The 18,410-nt window shown below is 49.0% G+C and overlaps 1 long non-coding RNA gene across 1 annotated transcript; it reads left to right on the top strand.

Moving 5' to 3' along the window:
• Positions 1-374: 374 nt before the first annotated feature.
• On the top strand, positions 375-5,165 carry Gm39471. The gene is made up of 3 exons (XR_880306.2): positions 375-440; positions 888-985; positions 5,036-5,165. It is a non-coding gene; the product is annotated as a predicted gene, 39471 (long non-coding RNA).
• The last annotated feature ends 13,245 nt before the right edge of the window (positions 5,166-18,410 follow it).

Here is an 18,410-nt window from a genome sequence, read left to right as displayed (position 1 = left end):
GGTTTAGCATCTGATGTCCCTGCATCCTAGGTTTCTCTTACTACTTTGCCTCAGGAAGCCCAGCGTGTTAAGGTTTCCCACTATGTGTGTTCTTCTGAACCCCCAAAGGAAGCTTGCTGTTCCGCCCCTCCTACAACCTCTGAAAACAGTGTGGTCCCAGGGGGAACAGACTAGACTCTGTTTTCCCATAGTCCATCTCCCATCACCCCCTCTCTTGCCTCTTCCCAGCATTCCCTGCCCTCTGTCAATAAAGATGCGTCTAACCGTGAAATGCTTGCAAATTTCCCATGGCTGTGGTCCCCTGTGTCCCTCCAATAAGACTCCTTTTGGATCATCTGATGGAGTCCTAACTGGTTTGCACAACCCGCCCGCCTCCGCCCCCCAACACCACAGCAGCTGGCGTTCTAAGAGAAGCCAGGCAGTCTCTGGCAATGAACATGGTGAGATGCAGTTTGGGCAAAGGCAGAGGAGACAAGATGTGGGCAGATGTAGTAGTCTGCACTCTCAGAGGAAGGGAAGGACTAGGAATGGGTTGCTATCTGCAAACCCAGAGATGTGGATGGGCATCTCTGCCCGCCCGGCATCTTTGTGAAGGCAGTGAGATGTACAGGTTCTCAAGATTCTTGACGTTTCCCAGCTTAGGCAGAAGGGGTCAGCAGCCTGCAAATTAGCTGAAGATCGACAGTAACAGGAGAGGAGGGCAGGGTTCATTCTGCATGCATTTAGGAGTCCTCGATTAGCAGTAGCTTGATAAATCACCAGGGTTGAAGGTTTATATGCCAGGTTAATGGAGTGAGGCAGAGGGCTTAGGGCTTCAATCGAAGCTATGGAAGAGTCTCACTAGGCTTGTTGATAGACAAAATGTTTATCCCCTCTCCCTAACTCAGGTATTGAAGCCTCCTCACCCCTGGCATGATGGCATTTGGAGAGGAAGCATTCAGGAATTATATTAGTCACTTTTTCCAGCTCTGCGACAGACAGCAAGGTAAGGAAAAGGAAGGGTTGTTTTTGGCTCACAGTTTGAGAGGACAATCCACCATGGTGAGAAACACATGGTGTTAGGAACAGGAGGCAGATGGTTACATTGTATCCACATTGTATCCACAGTGGGGGGGGGGTGGCGGGGGAGGAGGGAGATGAATGCTGGTGCCCAGTTTGCTTTCTTGTTTTCTTTTTCTTTCTTTCTTTCTTTCTTTCTTTCTTTCTTTCTTTCTTTCTTTTTTTTTTTTTTTGGTTTTTCGAGACAGGGTTTCTCTGTATAGCCCTGGCTGTCCTGGAACTCACTTTGTAGACCAGGCTGGCCTCAAACTCAGAAATCCTCCTGCCTCTGCCTCCCAAGTGCTAGGATTAAAGGCGTGAGCCACCACGCCTGGCTGCTTTCTTGTTTTCATTAAGCCCATAGGACTGCGTCTCTCACATTCAAGGTAGGTCTTTTCATCTCAGATAAACCTGTCTGGAAACGCCTTGGTAGACATTCCCCAAGGCGTGTGTCCTAGGTGATCCTGACTCCTGTAACTTGAGAGTGACGTCTAACCATCACAGGAAGTGACTAGGACATGATGAGGTTATAAGGATAGAGCTCGTGTGATGTGACTTGTGTTTTAGTAAGGTGACACACTAGGAGATTTACTGATCTCTTTGCCATGTGAAGACACAATGAGAAAGTAGCTGTTCTAAAGGCAGGAAGAACGAGCTCCAGGAAGCTCCTGACCTCAGCCTCCAGTCCCAGCTCCAGCCCCAGCCCCAGTCCCAGCCCCAGCCCCAGCCCCAGCCCCAGCCCCAGCCCCAGCCCCAGCCCCAGCCCCAGCTTCGGCCTCAGCTCTGGCTCCAGCATTACGGTCTGCAGTGTCTTGTTACACAGCCTGAGCTGACTCTCATACTCTCCCACCTCATCTATACTAAATAAACATTGTGAGCTGAATTATGTTCCTCAAAACTTGTACGTTGAAAAAATCTTCACCCCTTTGGACCTGAAAATGTAGCTATATTTGGAGATACAGCATTGACAGGCATAACCCAATTGAGATGAGGTTATCAGGGTGGGCTCTAATACAACAAGACTAGCATCCTTAGGAGAAGAAACCGGGATGTGACTACATATCAAGGGAAGGCCATGTGAGGACACAGGGAGATGAAAGCTCTGTGTAAATTGAGACAGACGCTGGTTCACTGTAGGTAGTGAGAGAAAGACCCACAGTAAATCACGCTAATCGCTGAGGTTATGGTGACAACAGACACTGGGGTTAAAGTGAAAGTTAGGGTTGAAATGGCAAAGCTGGGAATACTGAGGGAGATAAATAGGAGACAGCTCCTCTGGGTAGATAAGAGCAAACACAGAAGCAAGGTCAGCATCCTCAGGTGAGGTGGCTGCCTCCCCACGAAGCCCTGGGGAACGTGCACAAGGTCTGGCTGCCTTTTCATGTGTCTGTGATGTAACTCAGGTGATCCCAGCAGGCTCAATTGTGGGAAGGATGGCTTCTCACAGAAAGCTCCTACCACATTTTTCAGGACAGAGCTCACAATGACCACCCCATAGCCAAGGAGTTAAATGTGAGGTAACCCCTATTCACATTTTGGAAGCTGTGACAGGAGTTAGCTTCACGCTGACACTCCAAGCTAGCCACACACGTGTGAGAACAGAGAGAGCATAGCTTGATCAGCCACAAACAAGACAACCGCAAGATTGGCTGTGGCAACGCGGACCAAGGCGTGACGGCTAACGGACAGTTGAAGTCAGCAGCTAACAGAGGAAGTCAGAGGTGGACAGAGGGGAGTGTCAATCACTCTCAGCTGGGTAGGCAGCGTGTGCAGAGTTCGTGCATCTCCCTGGTTGGTCCCTGCCTTGTAGGTGTGGATTCTCCAGTGGCTTGGATCAAGCCAGAGAAGGAACCAGTCTCAACAGGAATCATCTTGGTCTTTGTCCAGTTTTGGTCATATGTTTTACAAAAAACAGTGTTTCCCCTTGGGGACCCTTACCACACTTGGGAGGCTGCCTCATTTTTTCTTAATGTCTCTTCATAAAGTTTTTTTTTTTTAAGTATCACTAATCTGCATGTGTCCTTGAATTTTATCAGTATTAGTCAGTGATCTCAAGAGCCACTGACCCAAGTTGACTTTAAAAAATATTTATGCAGTGTGTGTGTGTGTATGTGTGGTGTGTGTGTGTGTGAGAGAGAGAGAGAGAGAGAGAGAGAGAGAGAGAGGGTGTTTTACCATTGCAAAAGAAAAGTAACAGATATGTGGGGCTCTCTGGAAGTGTAGCAAGTGCTCTAACCACTGAGCAACCCTGCTCAGACAGACTTTTGGTGACTGTTGAGTTTCCGGCAACTGAGGTCCCTGAGTCATGCCCATCTGGGCTAAGAAAGGTCCCAGTTATTAAAAAAAAAAAACAAAAAACAAAAAAAAACATCAGACCATGACCATGCTTCTCCCTGACTCCAGCCTCTGGCCTGCAGAATGGGAACACAGGCTGTGCCTCCCTGCAGCTGGACACGTTGACAGACGCCCTGTCCTGCAGTCTCTGTGCAGGGAATAGTGCCATGTATGGTGGGCCATGGCGGGAGGCGCCTCTGGCCCCCACATCTATTTTCATTTTTCTAAAAGGAGCCCCCCCCACTCTCATGTGGAACCCTTCCCATCACAAGTCTGTAATTCTGCCGAAACGGCCTGTCCTTCCATTTTCTACCAGCAGGCTTAGGGAAGCCTTTAACACGGGCTAAGCCAGTGATGAATGGCTCTCACCTTCTGTTGCTGAGGTTGGGTCGGGGGTGGCATACAACCCAAGATGGGCTGATAAGCACCAACAAGTCTCAAGTCTGGGATCAGCAAGAAGGCTCAGGGGGTGAGTGAGGTGCCTGCTGCCAAGCCTGACGGCCTGAGGAGAGAATCTACCCCCTACCAGCAGAGCAGTGCCTTCTGACCTCCCCTTTGCTCTGGCACATATGCATTCTTTCAAAATTGAATTTTAAAAAAAGCTTTAAAATGCCCCAAATCTGGTCCTTAGACATCAGACGAACTCCTTGTGTAACTAGAACCTGATGCCAGGCTGGGGGCAACGCTGGGGTCTATCTCAGGGCTCTGTGCTTGCTAGGCACACATCTCAACATCTGAGCTACACCTCTAGCTCCTTCATTACCCTCTCTTGTCCCCCTTCCATTTAAATAGCTTCCTCTGTTCACACACACACACACACACACACACACAATCTAGATCCCACATATTAAACGTGACATCTGCCTTCCCATGTTTGGCTTACTTCACTTAACTTTATGATCTCCAGTTCCATCAATTTTCTTGTAAACGACATAATTCCATCTGCAATTTCCCATTCTTAACATGCAGAGACCGAGGGATGCGCTCGGTCAACTCACAGATTCCCCCAGTCCAACCCTACCCTGCTCTGAGGCTCCTGTAGAAGTAGGGGAAGAGACAAAGATACAAAATACAACTGAACACCTCCCCACAGAGCAAAATAAAGAGCCAAGGCGAGAAGGAAGCCAGAGGATTAAATATAGTCAGGGAGTGAATCTCAGAACCCAGTGAGGCGGGAGAGAAAGCCGGGGTGCCAGCAGTGTGGGGGTGAGGGTGAAAACGAGGGAGCTTGGCTACGGGGGATGAATGGAATCACCACTGATGTTTTTTGAGAGATTCTAAACAGGATTTTTCATTGAATTTCACTTATTCTTGGTTATCAAAGGACAGAGTAGCATTTGCTCGTGACTTTCCATCCCAGGCTGCACGGCTTCTTGCTGGGCCGCAGGAAGACATGGCTTTGCTTATGTGCCAGGTGCCAGGGACTTCCCATGGTTTCCTCCCAGCAATCCTACCAGGTCTGCAAGATGCTGTCAGGTCAGGTACCCAAGGTTTGCAGAGGACATGGCTAAAGTAGGAGGGCATAATATCTGAGCCCTCCTCCCCCATGTGTGTGTGCATGTGTACATATGTGCATGCACATGAATATACATGTGGGGTCAGAGGCTAACTAACCTTCAGGTACCAACCCTTGACCTTTCACCCTTTCTCACTGTGTAACTAGGCTAGCTGGATTACCAGCATCTGGATAGTCACCTGCCTCTACTTTCCACCTCATACAGGTAAGTGCAAGATGGCAGATGCTCGAGCCAGTGTACGCAGGTTGTACTGGGTTCTGGGGACTGGAACTCAGGTTACCATGTTTGTGCAGGTAACACTATCCACGGAACCATCTCCCTTGCCTTTTTTTTTTTTTTCTTCTTCTTCTTTTTTCCAACAGCAATAAAAGAAAAAAAAGCTATGGATTTGAGAGTGAGCAAGGAAAGGTGGTTCATAGGAAGGGGTAGAGGGAGAAAACAGAAAGGAGGAAATGATGTAACTCTATTATAGGCATATATAAAAATATATATGTGTGTATATATATAAGATATACATGTATAGAAGATTTATATATATATGGAAGATATATATATACATATATGGAATATATATATATATATATATATATTTCAAGGATGCAGGTGCCTCATGGAGATCACTCCAGGGAAAGGTTGCTTCAGCAGCCCTCTGATTTCCCAAAGAACCTGTAGTCTTCCCATCCGGGCCCTTGAAGCCTGTCCATCTCGCCGCCTCCAAAGGATAAACGCTTTTCTCATACAGATAATTTTTTTATTGGTGTTGTCTGCTTTCAGCTCATCGGCCACCGCAGCACCCAGCATTCCGGTTGCCCTGCGGTTTTCTCTGGACCTTTCCCATGGTTCTATTTCTGGCCTTATTCATCCCCCTCCCCCGCCCCGCCCCGCCCCGCCCCACTCCACTCCCACCCCACCCCACCCCGCACTTTTGTCTCTTTTAAAGGGGAAAGAAGCTCTTTTCTTTTGAATACAGACTGTAAAAAAGCAAAAACAAAAACAAAAGCAATGAGAGCCATAGATGATCAAAGAAGAAAATTCCCTAGCTCAGTCGCCTAGACACGCCCACCACACTCCTAGACACGCCCATCACACTAGTGGTGATTGACACTTGCCTGGCACAGACGTGATCACACCTAGCTCATCAATGCCCCGGAGGGACTTGCAGACCCGGAACTGACAGGAACTGTGCAGGGAGGAGCCTGTAATGACTACTTTTCTCAGCCCTGTGACCTCAGTAACTTAAGGGAGGAGGGATTTATCCAGGCTCACGGTTTGAGACTTCCTGATGGGGAAGGCATGGGTGTGTGTGTGTGTGTGTGTGTGTGTGTCCATGGGGGTGGGCAGAGTCTGTTACACAGCTCAGAACTGAAAGTGAGGGAAGCTAGTTCTGGCTCTGTCCTACTAAAAGACCCCAAGCTACAACAAATAAGTTCCACTCCCCAGCTACCTACTTCCTCCAGCTGGGATTTACCTCCTAAAAATCCTATAACCTTCCCAAACGGTGTCACCAGCTGGGGACTGAGTGTTAAAATGCACAAGCCCGTGAGGGGCGTTTTACATTTAAACCTTAGCAGAGCCCCTTGCCTGGGCTGGAGCTGCTTGCTACGTGGGTTTGGTGCCTGGAGGCAGCTCTGCCTGGCTTAGAGCCCTTCCTATGGGGACCCTCCAGAGAGGAAAAGTCTTTATTTCCTGTGCAAAGTGGCCTCCGAGTGAGAGATCAAACTTTCGAGAGAGCTGAAAAGCAATTAACTTCACTCAAAGAGAAGGATATTGTTTTGTGCCACTAGACAGATTTTTTTTCCCCTAGAAAAATTACGCCCTCAAAATCAACATTTGATTTAGTCTTTGTTCCTTTTAAGAATGCTGCGAGGATATGCCCAGGCAACATGGGACCCTGTAAAAAAAAATGATGTAGCTGAAATAATTTGAAGGCTGGATACAGCTTTGCATTTGTTCTTCTGGAAAGCCTGTACCAATTTACACCTCAGAGCACCACAGAAGGAAGGCAGGAAGGCCTAGCTCTTCCCAGGCTCAGCAATGTTGGGAGTTGGAATTTTAAAACATTTGCTTGATGGGGCAAATATTGCTTTGTTATACATTTGTTTGTAGCAAAGTTATATAGTTTCTCATATTGTTGTTATTAACCTCTTGGGTTTCCTCTGGTGTTTTTCATTGTTTCTGTCTATGCTTGACTCATTATTTTGTGTGAGCTCTTTACATATTGTGGTCCACATGCGCATGATCTTAGTGCCTCTACAGCTGGATAGGAAAGCGAAGGTGGCTGTAACAGGGTCAGGCTTGGTGGTGCATACCTGGAACCTGAAGAGTGAGGCGGGAAGATTGGGAGTTTGAGGCCAATCTGGCATATTTAATGTACTGATGACTCTCTCGGAGTTGCTATGATGAAGTTCCCTGACTAAAGCAACTTAAGGGATGCAGGGAGATGGTTCCGTAGTGAGGAGCAGAGTGTGGGACTTCCTTGTCCTGCTCCCAGGTTGAGCAGCTCTCAATCACTTCTATCTCTAGCTTTGGGTGATCTGATGCCCTCTTCTGGCTCTCCAGGGAACTTCACTCATATGCACACACATGTGTACACCTCCTCCACCTCCTCCTCTTCCTCCTCCTCCCTCCCCCCTCCTTTCCCTCTCCCCCTCTTCCCGCTCCCTCTCCTCCCTCTCCTCCCTCTCCTCCCTCTCCTCCCTTTCCTCCCTCTCCTCCTCCTTTTCCTTGTTTTTCTTCCCCCTCCCCTTCTCCTAGCAACTTAAGGTAGCATTTATTTTAGTTCACTGCAAGGGTTCCTTCTATCACAGTGAGGATCAAGGTGGCAGGGGTGTTAGGTGACTGCTCACCCTGCAGCTACAGTCAAGGGGCAGATTTATCCAATCCAGAACCCAGCTCAGAGGATCCTTTACTGGTCTCCTTTAGGGTGAATCTTCCCATTGTAATGAAACTAAACTGGATAATCCCTTACAGGCATGTCCAAGAGGCTTGTTGCATGGGTGGTTCTAGATCCTGCCAAGACCATCACGCTTAGTAATACCCCGCTTCAAACACACATACACACACACACACACACACACACACACACACAGACAGAGAGAGAGAGAGAGAGAGTGCTACGAAAGCTGTCATAACACAGAGGTCTGGGTTCCTAGGCTGACCCTGTAAACCCCGCTGGGTCCCTGAATTCTACACTTCCAAACCCAGCATGTTTATCTACCCTTCCTCCTCCTGGTTTGGGGCGGCCTGTCCACATCATCCAAATGCTGCCAACACTCACATGTATAATGGGAGACAATTCCAAACTGCGCAAGATGCAGAATTTGCTGAGGTTGATCAAAATCATTATGGAGAGTGACTGGACTCCCATGTGTGATGCCCGGCAAGTGGGGACAGCTCAGCGTCTGCAGCCAGTTAACAATTACTGGAGAGAAAAATCTTCAGGGCTGATGAGATGACATGTACTTCAAAAGAGAGAGATTTGGGTTTGAGAGGACAAAGACAGGCTATTGGGAAATTTGATGATGCATACACACACACACACACACACACACACTCATATATATTTTTAAATGTCCTGTTCAGGATTGCAATGCAAAATCAGACGTGAAATCAAGCCTGCGTTGTGTAGCACCACCAGACAATCTTGTCAGAGAAATTAAGCCCCTTGAATCAACATTTCATTCTTTATTCATTCGAAGAATTAAAAAAGGAGCTGCATTCGCAGCCCTCTTTTGTCAATCGGAAGCAAAAGCAAACTGTTTCGTAGTTTGGCGTTTCTTTTAAAATATAAAACCACAATCAAGCTTTCGCGTCTCCATCTTCTAGACAGACCTGCTGCGTGACCTTCCTTTCTCTAATCCTCATTTCCCTTGCCTAATGAGGATGTTCAGTCTTTATTCCTACGTGTGTGTGTGTGTGTGTGTGTGTGTGTGTGTGTGTGTGTGTGTGAGAGAGAGAGAGAGAGAGAGAGAGAGAGAGTTCTTTTGTCCACAGCTCAGGGCTCTCTTAAGTCCTAATTCCAGTCCTGGAGATCATGAGGAGGCATGTTGCCCAGTCAGTATCTTGGTGTCTAGTGGGACGTTTAGGGTGCTTGGGGGGGGGGGGTACAGAAGCATCTCAGCTAGAGGCCAGACAGTTTGCCATGACAACCAGCCATGAGCCTGTCAGAGGTCTTAGTGGTGCAGGCTCCCATAAATTGGTGGCTCAGCTCCTGCTGGGTCTGACTCTGCAGCCAGCCAAGGCTGACGACCATGGCTCCTGATTACCCTTAGCAGCCTTTGAGGAACGTTTAAAAGCCTGGACCAAAGTATGGAAATAGGTTTTGGAGAAATAAAAGCCTGGACCAAAGTATGGAAATAGGTTTTGGAGAAACAGCTTCTAGGTGTATGAATGATATCCTTGCTGTAGTTTGGGGCTGGACCTGTTACCCTCAGTTGAGGGTGAACTCACACGGCCAGCTGAAATCTGGACCACCTTGTGCCTCTCCTCCTCCCCTGCCCTTCTCTGCGCCCCCCCCCCCCCCCGCATGACCCCAGAGTTTTGGAAGCTGTTTCCTTCTTTTCTGACTTGTTTTTTTTTAAGTGATATCTTGTTAAAAACTTCCTCCCCCTATACCTTCTGAGGGAGACTGCTGCTTGAAACGCTAACTCAACCTTCTGTGGGCATTAGCTTCATTGCTGTAAAGAAAGGGGACCAAAGCTCAAGTTTAATCTTTAACAGGTGTTCTGGCTCTGTTTGCGTTTGCTTATCACCTGCTTCATCACTCGGAACCATTTAACAGTTCTGTGGGTCTGTATCCACCTGTTCTCTGTCTTCGTCACTTTCTGTTGTTGCCTTTGAGCCCTTTTAAAATCTATTTACGCAGGCTTTGATTTCTTTACCTAGTTTTAAATTCATCTGGGATGCTTTTCTGCACGCAGGGTGAGGTGTGTCATATTTAGTCATGGCTGCTGTGGAGTCGGGTGGAAACAGGCCCATGAACCCAGCAAGGCATTCCCGTAAATCTCTCGCACACACAGCCTCATTCCTTATGGGTCAGCCGGGTCTAGTTCACTTTGTCTGACCATGCTGTGGCTGCAATCAGGTCCCCTGCTGAACCTCATCGGCCTCAGGCTGGTAATCTATCAGGGTACGTTCTTAGGGGCGTCATTGGCCTCTGAAGGCCAGGCCAGCCACGTGAGCTCTCAAAAGGCCTTTGGTGCATTGTATCTGGTCAGATGTCATTGACGGCTACATTCTAAGGTCACCTGAGGTCACCTGCCCACTGGGGCCAGGGGAAGGCACAGATGCGCAACTGCTCATCTCTGCTAAGAAACCATAGAAACTTAAACCTCCAATATGGAACCTATTTTGCCAGCCTCGCCTGCAACAAGCCACCTCTTTCTAGGGCCTAGAACAGTGAGATTGCACGGACAGACACAGATCAGATGTAATAGTTCCTTTGTGTCTTGTTTTGATGAGCTAATGGTCTTAAGTAGGGTTACTTACCTATGAGGGTGAGATTTCTTACAGGAGCATGGACGCCTGACCAGTGGCTACATCTCAGAACAAAGTATCTCCTTTCCCCAATGGCTACATCACCGAACAAAGTATCTCCTTTTCCAGGTGGCTACATCACTGAACAAACTTTCCCCAGCCAACATTAACTGTCTACATAGACCCTCAGTGAGGTACAAGGACTCATGAGGTCCCCCTTTCCCTCCAATGTTGATGGTCTCAAACTTATGTCTGTCTTGTGCAGATAGCCTTGGCTGCCTAAGATTCAAGAGTTGTATCTGCCACGTTAGGCTCAGAAATTAGCATTCTCCAACATTCCACCCCTTACTGTGGCTTTTCTGTTCTTTTTATTCTTGCTTCTGCAGTATTTCCTGAACTCAGGAGGGGGTGGTATCCATGTGTCACTCCGGCTAAACACTCAACAGTTACTTCTTGTCAACACTTTTGACTAGTTTTGAGTCTCAGTAGTCACCAAACCACCCACTGCAGAAGGCAGCCTCTCTGACCGAGGCAGAAGGCAGAATGGAGTTACCAGCACACCCACAAATATTTAGAAGGTAATGTGACAGGAACTGTTTAGTAAATTTGACAGGTCCGCTTAGTAAAACAACAATAGACCCCCCTTAAGGGCTTGCGACCTACTTTTGTGTTACTGTGACAAAGTGCCTGAATAATGCAATTTAATTGGGGAAAGATTAATTTTGGCTCACAGTTTCAAAGGGGCTCAGTCCATCATGGGGAGGGATGGGGGGGGGGGAGAAGGAGACACAAACTACCTGTGGCCTCAGGAAAGTGAGTTATGGGCTTTTCATATCTCAGCTAACCAGGAAGCAGAGATTAGACCAGAACTAGGGCTGGCCCACCCTTAGTGACCTATGTCTGTCAGCCAGGCCTTATCCCCAGAAATCCCACAGCCCCCAAAGCATTGGCACCAAGCTCATGAGAGGGACATTTCCGATTCAAACCATGGCAAGACAGTCAGGTGCTATCCATGACCTCGTGGGGCGCGGCTGCTGGGGGTAGAACTCCATCCAAACCAGAACAAAGATGGCAGATTGAGTCCTGCACACCCAGGACTGTGGGCAGGTAGTAGGCCTGCATAGAGCATAGAGCATCCCAGGTGTGAATGCCTGTGGATGTGTGTGCACACATCACACACACACACACACACACACACACACACGCACACACGGTTGTGTAGGCAATGGTGAGATGACATCTTTCCAGGAATAAAAAAAAAAAAAACCCTAGTAATAGAGGCAGCTAGCCTGTCAGTGCCCTCTTTGAGGGCTCAGTGTTGTTTGAGCCCTTACAGGGCAGTCTGAACGTTCGGGGAGGCTCAGCATTGATTACTTTGCCCAAAGAGGCCACCGTCATAACCTTCCTTCCCAGCTGTGATCAGCTGTCTCTTGCCTCCTCTCCTTCCTGCCATTTATTAAGGACAGGGCAGAAGAGAGAAATGCGGTAAAATCCAATTAACTGCAGCTTCAAAAGGCATGCTCTTCATGCGGCTCCTGCCTCTCACCGCAGCAAACAACAGCGGGGCTTGCTGGCCTGCTGGCTTCCCACAGGCAGGTGTAGGGGAGGAGCATCCCAAGGGCCCCACCCCCACCCCAGGCAAAAAGGCCCAGAGTCAAGGTTGATCCATTTCTATCAAAGTAGAGGTAGGACCAGAGAGAATGGGATGCGCCCTATACAGCTGGGGACCTTCCACCGCCCTTTGGCTCCTCCTCTTCCCCTCCCCTCTACTTTGACCACAATCTGGACTCTCTAGAGGTTCCCACGTGTACCCTCTGGCCTCAAATCAAGGCCATTTTGGGGTTTGTGAACTCCGTCCCAAATCCTGTTTTGGCAGCACTAGGAGGCGGGGCTTCGCTGTAGGCAGATGTTATTGTTCTCCAGTGGAGATGGGGCATGCCAGGATGCTGTTGTGCAGATGGGTGGGAGTGGAGAGGGAGCCTGGGGGACTGTGAGCCGGATCAACGCAGATGGTGCCAGTCACACGCAATTGCGGTGGCGGCGGCAGACAATTTTGATGAAGCACGATGCAAACCTTCCACAGCCCGGAGCATTTCCGATGGCTTCTGAGCGCTCCCACCCCTCGCTGTTTCCTCTCACCAGGAGTCGCGGAATCCTTCAGAACTAAGCCCTGAATATGTAGGGGACCTTTGGCTGAGCTCTGCCCATCCTCACATCTAGGACTCATGTTGAATCTACCTTTGCTCTCTGAGCTTCAACAGGGCCTCCTCCAGGGCCCCTTCATTGTCACCTCCATAACCTCAGGGCGAGCCTGTACCCTAAGCCTAGCTCCTTCTAGTACTTTTCTCCTTTACTGCCAATGGTTACAAACACATCCACAGGGTCTATGCCACTGAGCAGATGGGTGTCTTTCTGTGTTGCTGGGACAAAACACCTGGCAGAGGTGAGGGAGGAGCGGCTTCTTTGGGCTCACAGTTGGCACACCCGTGAGGGCATTTTCTGGATTGATGATAACACATGGCAGAGCCAAGTCCATTAAAGGTGGGGCCACTGCTGAGCTCCTGGGTAGTATAAAAATATATAGTTGAGTGTGAGCCCAGAGCCAGCCATCGAACAGTGTTCTTGAAGTCTCTGCTTCAGTTCCTGCCTCCAGGTTCCTGCCCTCACTCCCCTCAGTGAGGGGCTGTAGGGCAGCAGTGTAAGTCAAGTAAACACAGTCCTTGCAAAGCTGCTTTTGGTCACGGTGTTTCTCAGAGCAGCAGAGAAACCAAACCAGAACACTCCAAGTATAACCAAACGGCCACTTTAAGCCACCAAGTTTGGGAGTAGTTTGATTCCCAGCACTGGTAAAGGATTTCGTCTACATTTGGACCCCTTGGAGGGTGGCACACAGACACTTCAGTATCTTCCTGACCCATCTCCCTCTAAGGATGTCAGGGAGGGTGGACCTCAGTGGGGAGTCATCCCAGGGTGGCCAGCTAAGAACACAGAACGCCAAGTTTAATTGGAATTTCAGACAATGAATAATTTTCATTAGTGTGTCCCATTGGGATATACTTATGTTAAACAAGATACTTGTCTTAGAAATCCAGTTTTTGTTTTGTTTTGTTTTGTTTTGTTTTGTTTTGTTTTGTTTGTTTTGAGATGCTCATTTTGATTTGTAACTTCTAGAAAAAGTCCTGTGTCCAGCCAGGTCGGCTAGATTGCTCTGTCTAAATGGCCACAGCCAGTGTTCTTGCGTAGCACTGAATTTTCTTATTGCTGAGACAAAATACTGGAGAGGTGGCATGTAGGGGGGAAGGGTCTATCTGGGCTCGTGGTTTGAGGGGATACGATCCACCCATCCATCAGGTGCCTGGTAGAGAATGGCACTCTGGTAATAGGAGCTTGTGGCAACTGACATGGTGCTACACAATGCTGACCAGGAATCAGGATGGTTGACCTGGAATCTAACTGACCATATTCATTTCCCCTGCCTCTATGGGCCTGTGTCTGCCTGCTAGGCCACTTATTAAAAAGGGTCCAACCTCCCCAAATGGCTCCATCATCTAGGAACTGGGTTCAAGCACATGTGCACAAATTGTAGCACCCCCAGTGTCTTAGTCAGGGTTGTTTTGTTTTTAAAAGATTTACTTATTTATTATATATACAGCATCTTGCCTGCATGTATACCTGCAGGCCAGAAGAGGGCACTAGATCTCATTATAGATGGTTACAGGCCACCACCATGTGGTTGCTCAGAATTGAACTCAGGACCTCTGAAAGAGCAGACAGTGTTCTTAACCTCTGAGCCATCTCTCCAGCCCTTAGTTAGGGTTTTATTGCTGTGAAGAGACACCATGACCACAGTGACTGTTATAAAGGCACGCATTTAATCAGGGCTGGCTTGTGGTTTCAGAGGTTTAGTCCTTTATCATCTCGGTGAGAAGCCTGGCAGTGTGCAGGCAGGGGTGGTGATAGAGAAGGAGCTGAGAGCTCTACATCCACATCTGCAGGCAGCAGAAGGAGACTGTGAGCCATACTGGGCATAGCTTGAGCATAGGAGACCTCAAAGCCCATCCCTACAGAGATACACTTCCTCCAATGAGGCCACACCCACTCCAATGAGGCCACTTCTCTTAACAGTGTACTCCCTATGGGCCTATGGGGAGCGTTTTCTTTCAAAGCACCACACCTAAGTGATGTTGTCTACAATCTGCAGGCGTGTGATATACTGGGGTGGGGCATGGCTCCTCCTTCCTCCTTCAGGTCATACCCTTTGTTTGAGGACAGTAAAGGTGGTTCCAGTAGGTGTCAGGAGCTATCAGCCTTTGTCTGCACTTGGGACATAGATGCTCAGATTGCAGGCTGCAGGGTGCAGGGAAGGCCATGCCTAGAGATCACCAAAGATATCGGATGTTCAAGTTGTCTTCAGGGGTCTCAACGGTGGCTGCAGCCATGAGCTGAAGCTAGCTTGGCCTGAGGTACGGCTGCTTCTACTGTCTTTGGAGAAAGGTAGAGATGTTCATCTGGACCTTCACCTCTTCATTATCTCCATCAGATTGGCTTGGGAGCCTGTCTCTGGGCCTGGAGCCCGTCTCTTCTGAGACACCTGATTTCCTTGGCTCTTGTCTGAGGCAGGAGGGTGAGAGAGGCTCTTTTCCTGTTCCAGCCAGCCAGCCAGCCAGCCCTTTCTTCTATGATTCGGGCTCATTATCCAGTAATGAAACCCAGCTTATTCTCAATTTCAGAGTCTTCTAAATAACCATGGCTGGAAGAGTCTCCAGCCTCGCCCTCCATCCCATAGTCCTTGCATTTTGCTTCTTAGTCCCAGCTCATTAGCTTGGCAATTACTATGAGCTGTCTGTCTCTCCCTCACCCTGTACACCCTACTCTGGGGTTGGTCCCAGGAACTGGAGGAGGAGGAGGAGGAAGAGGAAAAGGAGGAAAAGGACGAAGAGGAGGAAAAGGAGGAAGATGGGGAGGAGGGGGAGGAGGGAGGAGGAAGAGGGGGAGGGTGGAGAAGGAAGAGGGGAAGGAGGAGGGAAAGGAGGAGGAGGAGGAAAAGGAGGAGGAGGGAAAGGAGGAGGAGGAGGAAAAGGAGGAAGAGGAAAAGGAGGAGGAGGAGGAAAAGGAGGAAGAGGAAAAGGAGGAGGAGGAGGAAAAGGAGGAAGAGGAAAAGGAGGAGGAGGAGGAAAAGGAGGAAGAGGAAAAGAAGGAGGAGGAGGAAGAGGAGGGCTAGCCAGGAGAGTGTGGCTAGGCACTCCTGTTAGCACCATCATGAGCAGCATAGAGGTATGGGCAATTCCTTCCTTCCTTCCTTCCTTCCTTCCTTCCTTCCTTCCTTCCTTCCTTCCTTCCTTCCTTCCGCAAATGCTGATGGAGTCCCTAGGTCAGGAACCATCCTATAGGTGAGACTCAGCAATACCTTGGGAAGTCAATGACAAAACAAAGCAAAGGAAACATTTTGTCAGAAACAGAGCCACCTCTCCCCATACAGAGGAGAGGTGTTGGTTGGGGAGATGGGTGGATAGTCAGAGCTACTTTGGACTGAGGGGTCCTAAGATCGCAAAACCTGGGGATTGTTTTTTGTTTTTCCTCCTTTCCTTCCCTCCCACCTTCTTCCCCTCCCTTCTTTTTTCCACCCTCCTTCCTTCTTTTCCTTACTTTTTCCTTTTTCCTCCCTTCCTTCTCTTTTTCCCTCCCTTCCTTCTTTTTCCCTCCCTTCTTCTCTCCCCCTTTCCGTTCTCTTTCTCCCCCTTCCCTTGGTTGCTCCTCTCTGTCTCTGTCTGTCTCTCTCTGTGTCTCTGTCTCTCTCTTCTTTTGGTGTTGTTGTACCTGGCTTCCATAGGCTTTATTTTACCCAATAAATTTGGTTTAGGGGGTGTGATTTGGGGAGTAAGCTCTTGCTTGCCCTCACTACTTCACAGTCTCCCACGCTGTCCTGTCAGTTCAGCTCAGGCTCCTCAGAGCTGGGCAGTCCTGTTCCTCTTGGCCTTCTGGTAGACTACACCCCCCCGGGGGGGGGGCAATCATTCCACTAGGGGAAGAAGACTGTTGCCCCTCCCCCTAGGCTCTCGCTCCCCGGCACTCTGCCAGCCCCTTCCTCCTCCCAGTCACTCTGTCACTGGAGGCCGCCTCCAGAGTTTGGGAAACAATCGCTCTGTGTGATCTGCCACCCTCTCTTCCTGCCAGTACAAATCATTTGGCAGCACAAACACCGTTGTTCGTGATTGTTCACAAACTCCTTCCCATCAAGTGAGATTTCTTTATTTATTTACTTATGTTTAAAAAAAAAAAAAGAAACAAAGAAAGAAAGAAAAAAGAAAGAAACAACATATCAGAGTGGGTTCTGTGTCTTTCTTCTGTCTGAAGAATTTCAGGATGTTTGATAAGAAGTTCTGACAGCTGGCAAGCCGAGGCAGCTTTCAGTGAGGTCTCGTACATCCATCCCCTCTCAGATCAGGAGCCGGTTGAGGGTGGGCGTTGGAGGGAGGGATTGCCCTCTCCTATGCTGCTGCCCTGGGCTGCATGCAAAGCTGGGCTCAGCTAAGCTCACTCGAGTGGAGTTGAAACGGATCCAACACTTCGCCATCTGGCCCTGGTTGTAAACATGTGTATACAAAGTGAGTGTCACTTGAGCTAATTCTCCAGGCGGCTGCTTTGTGCTTTCCTCTGCTAGAGTTGGGGAAGTGGAGTGGTGGCCCCTGAGGACCCCAGGGTGTGCAGGTGGCTATCTGCACTAGCCAGAGGGATTAGCATCCCACTACAAAGTTCTGGATGCCAGCCAGACTTCACGGACCCGTCTTGGAGCTGCTGCCAACCTCAGTCCAGCTGTGTGCCCATCACTGTTCCCTAAGTGGGCAATCCTCTCCAGACTCCTCCATGTTAGGGGAGATACTCAAGAAGTTATTGGAAGGCTTTGGGGTTTGGGGTTTAAGGGAGAGACTGAGGCAGGCTGTCATATGAGTGTAAGAGATTTATTAGAATTGCAAATAACACCATAGAGCATTGGTTCTCAACTTTCCTAACACTACCACCCTTTATACAGTCCCTCATATGGTGGTGACCCCCAACCATAAAATGACTTTCATTACTACCTCACAACTGTAACTTTGCTGCTGCTATGAACAGTAATATGAATGCTTTTGGTGATGGAGGCTTGCCAAAGGGGTCATGACCCACAGGGTTAGAAGCACTGTCATAGACAGGCAGACAGGACAGACAGACAGCAGCATGGCAGAAGCTCTTAGGAGCTCCCAGGCTCAGGAGGCATTTCGGGGGGTGGGGGTGGGGCCTCCTTCTTATGGAGGGTGGAGGTTTCATGTCATGTGGTTGGTTTGTGAGCCACAGCAGGAGCCTACAGTCGTGTTATATCCCCAATTCCTGGGTGGTAGGAAGAAGAGAGGGAATTCTAGGGAAGGAATGTGTGACTCTGACTATGTGGGTGAGGAGGAAGACATGTAGTTAAGAGGTGTCCATTTTATAGGTGGGGACGCGTGTCACCACCTGTAGCCTGATGTCTAGGAGTCTGTCCATCAACCTGTGCTCTATAAACTCCCCTGGAGAAAGTGAGACCAGCATTCGTGATTCTCCTGGGAACGGGCATCTGGGGAGTTGGTTATGGGCTTGGAGACTCAGGGACTCTCGCAGGAGTCTTAACCTTCCTTGTCGCAGGCTCCCATGGCTTCATCAGCCAGTAGCGTTAAGCCTCACAGTTACCATTGAATTAAAGGAAGCCAGCAGCAGCTTCATGTCTGGCCAGCTGCCTTTCTGCCCTCTTTACTGTCTATTTCCCTGGCTTTGGAAGACCTTACGTACATCATTCTAAGCCTCAGTTTACCCTCTTTCAAATGGACTCATCAGTCTGGATGACGATCCAATGGCCCCTCCCTGGCCCCCATGCAAAGAGAGGCATGGTACAGGGTGACCACAACACCACCCTTGGGACAGACAAAAGCTGCAGGGTGCTGGGTCCATCTGAGGGGGGCGGGATAGCCTTGGTGGTAAACTGGGACACACTCAGACATACTGTGTGCCCACCTTTTCTGTACCTCAGCTTTGTCC

Source organism: Mus musculus, chromosome 11, assembly GCF_000001635.26.
Source record: "Mus musculus strain C57BL/6J chromosome 11, GRCm38.p6 C57BL/6J".
NCBI lineage: Eukaryota > Metazoa > Chordata > Mammalia > Rodentia > Muridae > Mus > Mus musculus.
This window is presented reverse-complemented; position numbering and strand designations above follow the sequence as displayed.